Source organism: Eschscholzia californica, unplaced genomic scaffold (genome assembly GCF_041429995.1).
Source record: "Eschscholzia californica isolate CP2 unplaced genomic scaffold, dmEscCali1.0.p SCAF_3, whole genome shotgun sequence".
NCBI lineage: Eukaryota > Viridiplantae > Streptophyta > Magnoliopsida > Ranunculales > Papaveraceae > Eschscholzia > Eschscholzia californica.
The window spans coordinates 27,275,419-27,283,380 of NW_028238420.1; the positions used below are offsets into that span (position 1 = coordinate 27,275,419).

The 7,962-nt window shown below is 36.9% G+C and overlaps 1 long non-coding RNA gene across 1 annotated transcript; it reads right to left on the reverse strand.

Moving 5' to 3' along the window:
• Positions 1 to 6,949: 6,949 nt before the first annotated feature.
• On the reverse strand, positions 6,950 to 7,713 carry LOC147549289 (uncharacterized). Its single transcript, XR_015237939.1, has 2 exons — positions 7,489 to 7,713; positions 6,950 to 7,387 (listed from the first exon to the last, which is right to left on the reverse strand). It is a non-coding gene; the product is annotated as an uncharacterized LOC147549289 (long non-coding RNA).
• Positions 7,714 to 7,962: the final 249 nt, after the last annotated feature.

Sequence of the window (7,962 nt, forward strand, 5' to 3'; positions counted from 1 at the left end):
TCCCTCTTCTTCTCTTGGTCTCTCTCGATTTTTCTTTGTCTATCTCTTAATATCTCTCTGTATTACTCTCCCTATCTATGTCTCTCTATCTCTCACTATTTGTCTCTCAATCTCTCACTGTTTCTCAATCGATCTTTCATTGTTTCTCCCCCCTTTCACAGACACCGTCCCGACAACAGGAAGTGTTCCCTTCGTCGGAACTTGACATCGAGGAAGATTTCTGGTGGGACCCTCCTCGAGAATTTCGTGGCCACGAAAAATTTCGTGTCCCCAAAGTGTTTTGTGGTCAAGACCATTTCGTGGCTACAAAACGTTACGTGGCCACAAAATGTTTCGTGGCCACGAACTCTGTGATTTTCACGGAAAGATGTATACATACCGAGAGAGAGGGAGAGAGAGACTGTGAAAAAGAGAAAAAAATGTCTAAAACGAGAGAAATAATGAGAGTGATATACAATGAAAGAGAGAAAGATCTAGAGTGAGAACGACGTGGAGATAGTCAATGAGGGAGAGGGTAATAATGAGTTAGAGAGGAGAAGAGAGGAAAGTGAAGAGCTGACAATGTGGTCGGAATGGTGGTGGTGTGAAGTTGTGGTGGTGTAGGTGATAAAGAAGATGAAGATTAGGGGGCAATGTTTGATCAAGTCAGTTTTTGGACTAAAATAAAATATTCGCTCGAGAATGTACGGAAAAACATGGATTCCCTAGAGAATCTATTCCTGGAATTATTCTTTATTCCCCAAAGTTGCAGCCATATTTTAATGTTTCTTTTAAATCAACCCAACTTCACCTCAAGACACGTTTCTTCAACAACAACCCACGTCATTTTAAAACCTCACTTTCACTTTTGTAAAACCCATCGTTTTAAGGTGTCGTTTGGCAACACTAAATAAGTTACTTTTTTGCTTCTTTAAGTAAAAAAGTCAAAAAGTTAGTTTGGTACGCAAAAATTATCGACTTCATTTAAGTTAACATTTGACTTTTTTCTTAAGTTAAAATTTTTAGCTTTTGACTTCAAAGTAAAGTAACTTTATTTTTAGCCATGCATGAATTTTTTTTTGTCGAATTTTTTTTGTCTATCTCCGCTCCACTACCACAACTAAACTTCTACCATACCATTCTACCCTCACCACCACTACAACATGCATTGCACCTCCCCCACCACCCTACCTCAACTACCACCACCACACCTTAACCACCACATTTGTACCACCACCATACACCACCACACCTCGACAACAACCACCTCGTAGCTCCACCACCACCACTACCATCATCGTACCTTCACCACCACCACCACCGTACCACCACCGTACCTTCACCGCCACCGCCGCCACCACCATACCTTCACCACCACCACGGTACCTTCACCACCACCATGGTACCTCCATCATTACCACCATACCTCCATCATTACCACCTACATATCTTATCCACCACCTTTACCACCATCACCATACCACAACCACCATAACTCCGTCACTATCACTCACATACCTTATCCACCACCACCGTATTTCCACCATCACCGCCACCGTACTTGCACCACCGCCATACTTCCACCACCATCGCCACCATCATACCTCCGCCACCACCGCTGCCACCATCATATCTCTCTACCACCACTGCCATCAAACCTCAACCACCACCACACCCCATAACCATACCTTCATGGCACCACCACTACTACTAATATCACCAATACTTCGTATACAAGAGTAATCGTGGAAATCATAAATAAATACAAATTAAAATCAAGTATCTCTATGAGAAAGAAAAGTAAAATTATCAAAAGTAAATTGAGTTACCAAACTAATTTTTTGACTTTTTTACTTATAAGTAACATTTTACCAAACTAACTTTTTTATTTTTTTTGAAGTAAAAGAACTTCTACTTTTGGTTGCCAAACGACACCGAAGTCGGAATTCTATGAAATTTGTTCTGGGTAATCCTATTCGACTTGTTCTACATATCTAGCAGTTTAGAAGTTTCTATTTCGCCCGAATTTCAGGGTTTTATGATAGTTATTTTGAAGACTGTATAGTCCAGTCTAATTTCTTTTGGGTTCATAATTTGAAGTGGTTATTCTTTAGTTTCTTCGACTGATTTATGTTCAGGATTATGTTTAGGATATAATGGACTATTTTAGGGTGTCTATATATAAACAGGTTGCTGCCGAATTATTTTATTGCTCGAATTTCATAAATGGACTAGTTTTGGGAATGAATTGGAATACAGATGGTTACCAGAACTTTGTCATATTTCACATGAATGGACAGTTTGAGTTATAGATTCATGTTATTGGGTTTGTTATATGGTTTGTCAGCTTATGAAGACTCTGAAATGTGAAATAGAGTTATGGGAAGTTGGTTGGTTGGTTTATATGCATTTCAGGTATTCGATGGATGTTTGAGTGAACTGTATAGTGCCGATAAGACTTTCATAGTATAGCTACATTCATTTTATGCATTCTTTCTCTGTAAGAGGATTCTTGACAGCTATGTAGCTGTCAAATGACCATTTATATTTCAGTTGGACTAATGTACTGCATTAGGGAGCTCGATGAAGATGGAGCTTACTCAGGTGCATCATTGGAGGCGCAAGATGAGGTAGGATCTTATGAATCTTACTTGGAGCATGGGTATTCCCCGTTTCACCACTTTATATATATATTTATTTATTATTTCTTTTATCGTTCTCAAGTTCAAAATATGATATGATATGGTTTGTGATTGTACACATGTAAATAGTATGCATATTATCACTTTGAATTTGATGTTATTGATATGTTGGAGTTTGTGAAAACAGTTATGAATGTTTGACAGATTTTTCAAGTTTGATGAGTTCAATTTACAGAGGAGACTCTGTCAAAATATCCAACTTTCACTTATGAAAACTATTTTGGGTTACACGTTTTCCGAACATATTTTTAAAGGCTTAAAATATATTTGATTTTCACTGCGTGTGTTCTTGATTTGTAACCCATGGTGAGAGTTTTGGCTTGGGTTTATATTTGAAATTGTTTTGAGTGAGTATTGGACCGAGTTTCGTTTATAAACTGTCTAGCAAACCGCGGTTCAGGCCACGGGGCGTCACATTGCAAAGGAACCCAAAAAGAGGAGAAAATGATAATGATCGGGTAATTACTCTTGATATTACATTTTCAGCCTAGTATCTTAACTTTTTATTTTTGACAAAATTATGAACATAAAATTTTATTTTGCAGTTGAAGTCTGCATATCAATTGTTTAAACATAACAATGACGACAAAGCTTTTAAGTTCGAACAGTGTTATAAAATTTTGAAAGACCATCCCAAATGGTCATCAAATTTATCTCAATCTTCATCAAACAAAAGAAAACCTTCTTTGGACGAAGGATCTCCCTCTACATCCCAACAAAGACCACTTGCAAGAAAAGCAAGCAAGGAAAAAATAAAGCTAAAGTGGTGAAAATTCTACAGCCTCTGAATTTTGGAAAGAGAGAAATGCGAGTCATGAGTCTAGAGATAAACTTCTGCCAGAGTCCATAAATGTGCAAAACGAAAATATAGACATGCAAAGAGAAAACAACGCCAAAAGAAGAAAATCTGCGGATGCAAATTGGGGTAGGATTGATGGACAAAGATGCTTCAAACATGTCTTCCGAACAACTTGTTATTCATAGGAAATTGGTGGAAGACTGGATGAATGGGATTTCGATTAGTTTTAATTATTTTTTACAGTTTTATTTTAGTTGTTTTAATTATGTATGAATTTTAATATATTTTTATGAATTTTGATGATTTTAATTACAACAATTCAAAAATTGAATTTGGGAGTCCGACGTTGGAGTTGAAAAAATCAGGGGCTCCAAAAATTAAGAGCCCGAGCCCCCGCATTAGACTTGCTCTAATCATCTTCAATCTCGGAGAAAAACAAGGTTAATAAAGAAATACAATAGTTTTTAACTGTTAAACCCACAAAATCTAAGATGAGAATAGTGAGAGAGAGAGAAAACAAGTTTTGGTCTGCTTCAGGAAGAGGAAAGTAGTTGAAATATCATAAAAAAATTCTGTAGGAAGAATCCAACCATCAATGAATCTAATGAAGGAAAAATCGAAAGGAACGTCTCAATTTACTGTTTTCTCTTTCTATAATGAATCAAAATGAAAGAACATTAGAACTTCTAATGCCCTTTTAGCATCCGTACCATAGTTGAACATCTTCAAAACTCCTATAATCCTCCCATCTAATTCTCGCATACGAAGATTGTTGATTCTGGGTTGTATTAAATTTGTTATGGGTGTATTTGGTGAATCATCTTTAAGTGTTGGTATTTGAAACCTTTTAGCAATCTCATTATCTACATAGTATAGAAACGTTTGAAATTAATCAGAAACAAGGTGAGAGGAACGAATAGTAGTTAAAATTAGAGAGAGAAAAAGATACGAGCTTTACTTGTTTTCTTAACTCTCTGAAAGAGAGGAGGAAGAGAGAACGAGAGAGAAAGAGGGAAAATGAAAGAAAGAAATTGTGAGAGAGAGATGGAAAAACTGAGAGAGAGAAACAGTGAGTGAGAGAAGAGATGACAATGGTGGTCGGAATGGTGGTGTGGGAAGTTGTGGTGGTGAAGGTGATAGAGAAGATGAAGATCAGGAGACAATGTTTGATTCAGTTAAATTTTGGACTAAACAAAAAATATGCCCCCGAAAATGTACAAAAAACATGGATTCCCTAGAAAGTTTATTCCCCGGAGATTATTCGATATACCCCAAAGCCGCAGCCTAAATTAATTCTTTTAAGATAAAAAAAAACAGATATCCCTTTTCAAAAATCAGATTTCAAGCCAAACCCCAACTCCACAAAGAGAACAATAATTATAAACATATTTCTTCATCTCAACTCTATAATCAAAATTCATCCAAACATACCATACACAAGTATAAACTCAAGACAAAAATCACAAATTGAGTTGAAACTGTGAAATCTTTAGTGTTGAATAGGCTAGAGATAAACAATTGATAACAAAGTAAAGGAAGAAGAAGAAGAAATCATTGTAATACTTTGTTATGATTGATAATACAAGTTTACATCATATATATAATGGATTTTAGATGAACATTATAGCAACTTACAAAATAAGGAACGATTACATTGTAGTAGCAATATTTAACTTGATTCCCAAGATACCTAATCTTGATATCCAAGAAAACTAAACCCTAGATTGTAGCCGTCGGTTATGCCAAGTTGTGGCCGTCATGGGCTTGGGACCTATTCTCTAATATTCCCCCTCAATTTGGAGGGGAAGTGATTTTACCCCTAACTAGCCAAGTATCTTTTGAAACGAATCTGCACTAAGGGGTTTTGTGAAGATGTCGGCGAGTTGCTCCGAAGTTCGTATGTATCGGGGAGCAATAAGACGAGAATGAATCTTCTCACGTACCAAATGACAATCTAACTCGATGTGTTTGGTACGTTCATGAAAAATAGGATTGTCTGCAATATGAAGAGCAGCACATTATCACAATGGACTAGCATCGGAGAGCAATGGTCAATGCCAAAATCATGGAGGAGATACTTTAGCCATTGCAATTCACAAGTGAGAGTAGCTAGGGCCCGATATTCGGCTTGACTAGAAGATCTAGCAACAGTTGGTTGCTTCTTGGATTTCCATGAAATGGGACGAGAACCAAGGAGCCTGAAATATTCAGTGGTAGAGCGTCTGAAGTTGGGACAACCTGCCCAGTCAGAATCACAATACCCTGTTATAGTAAGGGAACTAGAAGCTGAGAGGAAAGTACCCATGCTAATACAACCTTTGAGGTATCGTAATACCCGATGAGCCACATCAAGGTGAGAAGACCTAGGAGACTGCACGAATTGAGTCAGATTATTGACTGCGAATGAAATATCGGGTCGGGTAATGGTTAGATAAAGGAGACGCCCAATGAGGGGTCGAAAGACCGTTGGATCGGGAAATGGATCACCATTAGTAATGTTAAGGCAAGATTTTTGTTCTATTGGAAATGGGGAAACCCGTGAAGCACTCGGGTCGGAGTCCTTGAGGATGTCAAGGATGTATTTTCACTGGCCAAGAAATATGCCTTGAGGAGAACGGGAGACTTCAATACCAAGAAAGTATTGGAAATGTCCCAAGTCCTTGAGGGAAAAGGTTTGATCAAAGAATTTTTTAAGCTTGGAAATGAAAACATCGTCATTTCCAGTGATAATTATATCGTTTACGTATACAAGTACAAAAACTGAAATTGATTCCTTGGAATAATAAAAAAGTGAATAATCAGAAAGGGATTGAATAAATCCTTTCGAGATTAGGACTGGGGAGAATCTAGAAAACCACTGTTGCGATGCTTGTTTGAGGCCATAAATAGATTTATGTAGGCGACAAACGAAAGACTCTCCATTTTTGGAATATCTGGGAGGTGTTTTCATGTAGACTTCTTCCTCAATATCTCCACGTAAATAGGCATTATTAACATCAAGTTGATGTAATGGCCAACCTTAATTTAATGGCGCCAATAGAGAGGAACAAGCGAACCGTTACTTGATGGGCCTAAAAAGTTTCCTAAATAGGTCACCACTCGCAAGTATACGGGCGTCAAGTGATAATTCCGGTAAGTCCGGTTCGTTCCTCAGAGACTAAGTGAAACCTATTCTAAGACTTGGAAGTAAGACGGTTTTTGTAATGATTCGATTTTGGTTTTGAATAAAATATTAAAATAAAATTATGGAAATAAAATAATTACAAATGATACAAGGAACTCAAATGGGGGAGAGCCTAGGGTTTTCTGAATCCGTTCTCCTAACAATTCTAACGACAATTTATTTTGGTCTGATTAGATAGTTCTTTATATAACTCAGGTTTTCAGTCCATGAACGGTCTAAAAACCCGGAAGATTTTATCGTTAAAATGGTAAAAACTTTAATAAATTGTCGAGAAAATGATTATTACGACTTCATCTAAACCCTAGATAGAAAATTAGTTCTTCATGATAAAGGATGGAAGCTTAACTATATAGAAAAAGAAAAGAAAAGTAGAAAAGTTGAATTTCTTACTAATTTTCCAGCCAAACAGAGCCTAAGGAAGTGATTTCCTTCTGATTTTCCGAGATTCTGCCAAACGCACCCTCCGGGAAAAAGATTTTCTCGTCTTCCCGGAAATGAATTCTCTGAGAGAAAATTATTTTCTCGTCTTCTTTCTTTCTGTTTCTTTTTCAATCTTTCTGTAATCTCTCTCTCTCTTTCTCTGTAATCTTCCTCTCTCTCACTAAGAAGTATAAATTAACAAGAGAAATCAAAAGATCACGAAAAATCAAATTACTTTCTTAAAAACCGAGAATCTGTTTTTCTCTCTCTCTACAATATCCCTCTGTCTCTCTCTCTAACTTTCTCTCTTTCTCTGTAATCTCTTCTCTCACTAAAAAGTTACAATCAAAAGAAGAATAAGAAAGATAGAAGATGATGATGATGATCGGTTTTCTCTCTCTAACCTCTCCTTCTCTGTTTTTCTCTGCTAAACCCGTGATTTCTGTCTAATCTCTCTTCAACCTCTCTTAATTTCTCTCTGTCACTAAAAGAAATTCAGAAGATGAAGATGAAAGATGGATGATGATGTTGAGCGAAGAGATGATCGTCTGGTTCCTGCCACTCCCCTTTCTCTCTCTAATATAGTCGGTTTTGGTTGAGCTACCAGAGGAAGACCCTCCAGTCGAGATGATCTTGAAGACAATCATCCTCTCTGTTTTTAAAGAGAACAAAACAAAAGTCCCAAATCCCCTCTCTAATTCGAATTTTGATTCTTTCCTTCTTCAGCTCATACCTTCCTGTTCTTGTTCCCTCTCTCTTTAGAATCTTTAATATTGTAAATCTTCTCTTTAAATGGAGCCAGAGAGATACAATATTTTTCTCTCTCTATAATCTGATTTTATGTAAAGCAGCCGAATCCTTCTCTCTCTAATAATTTT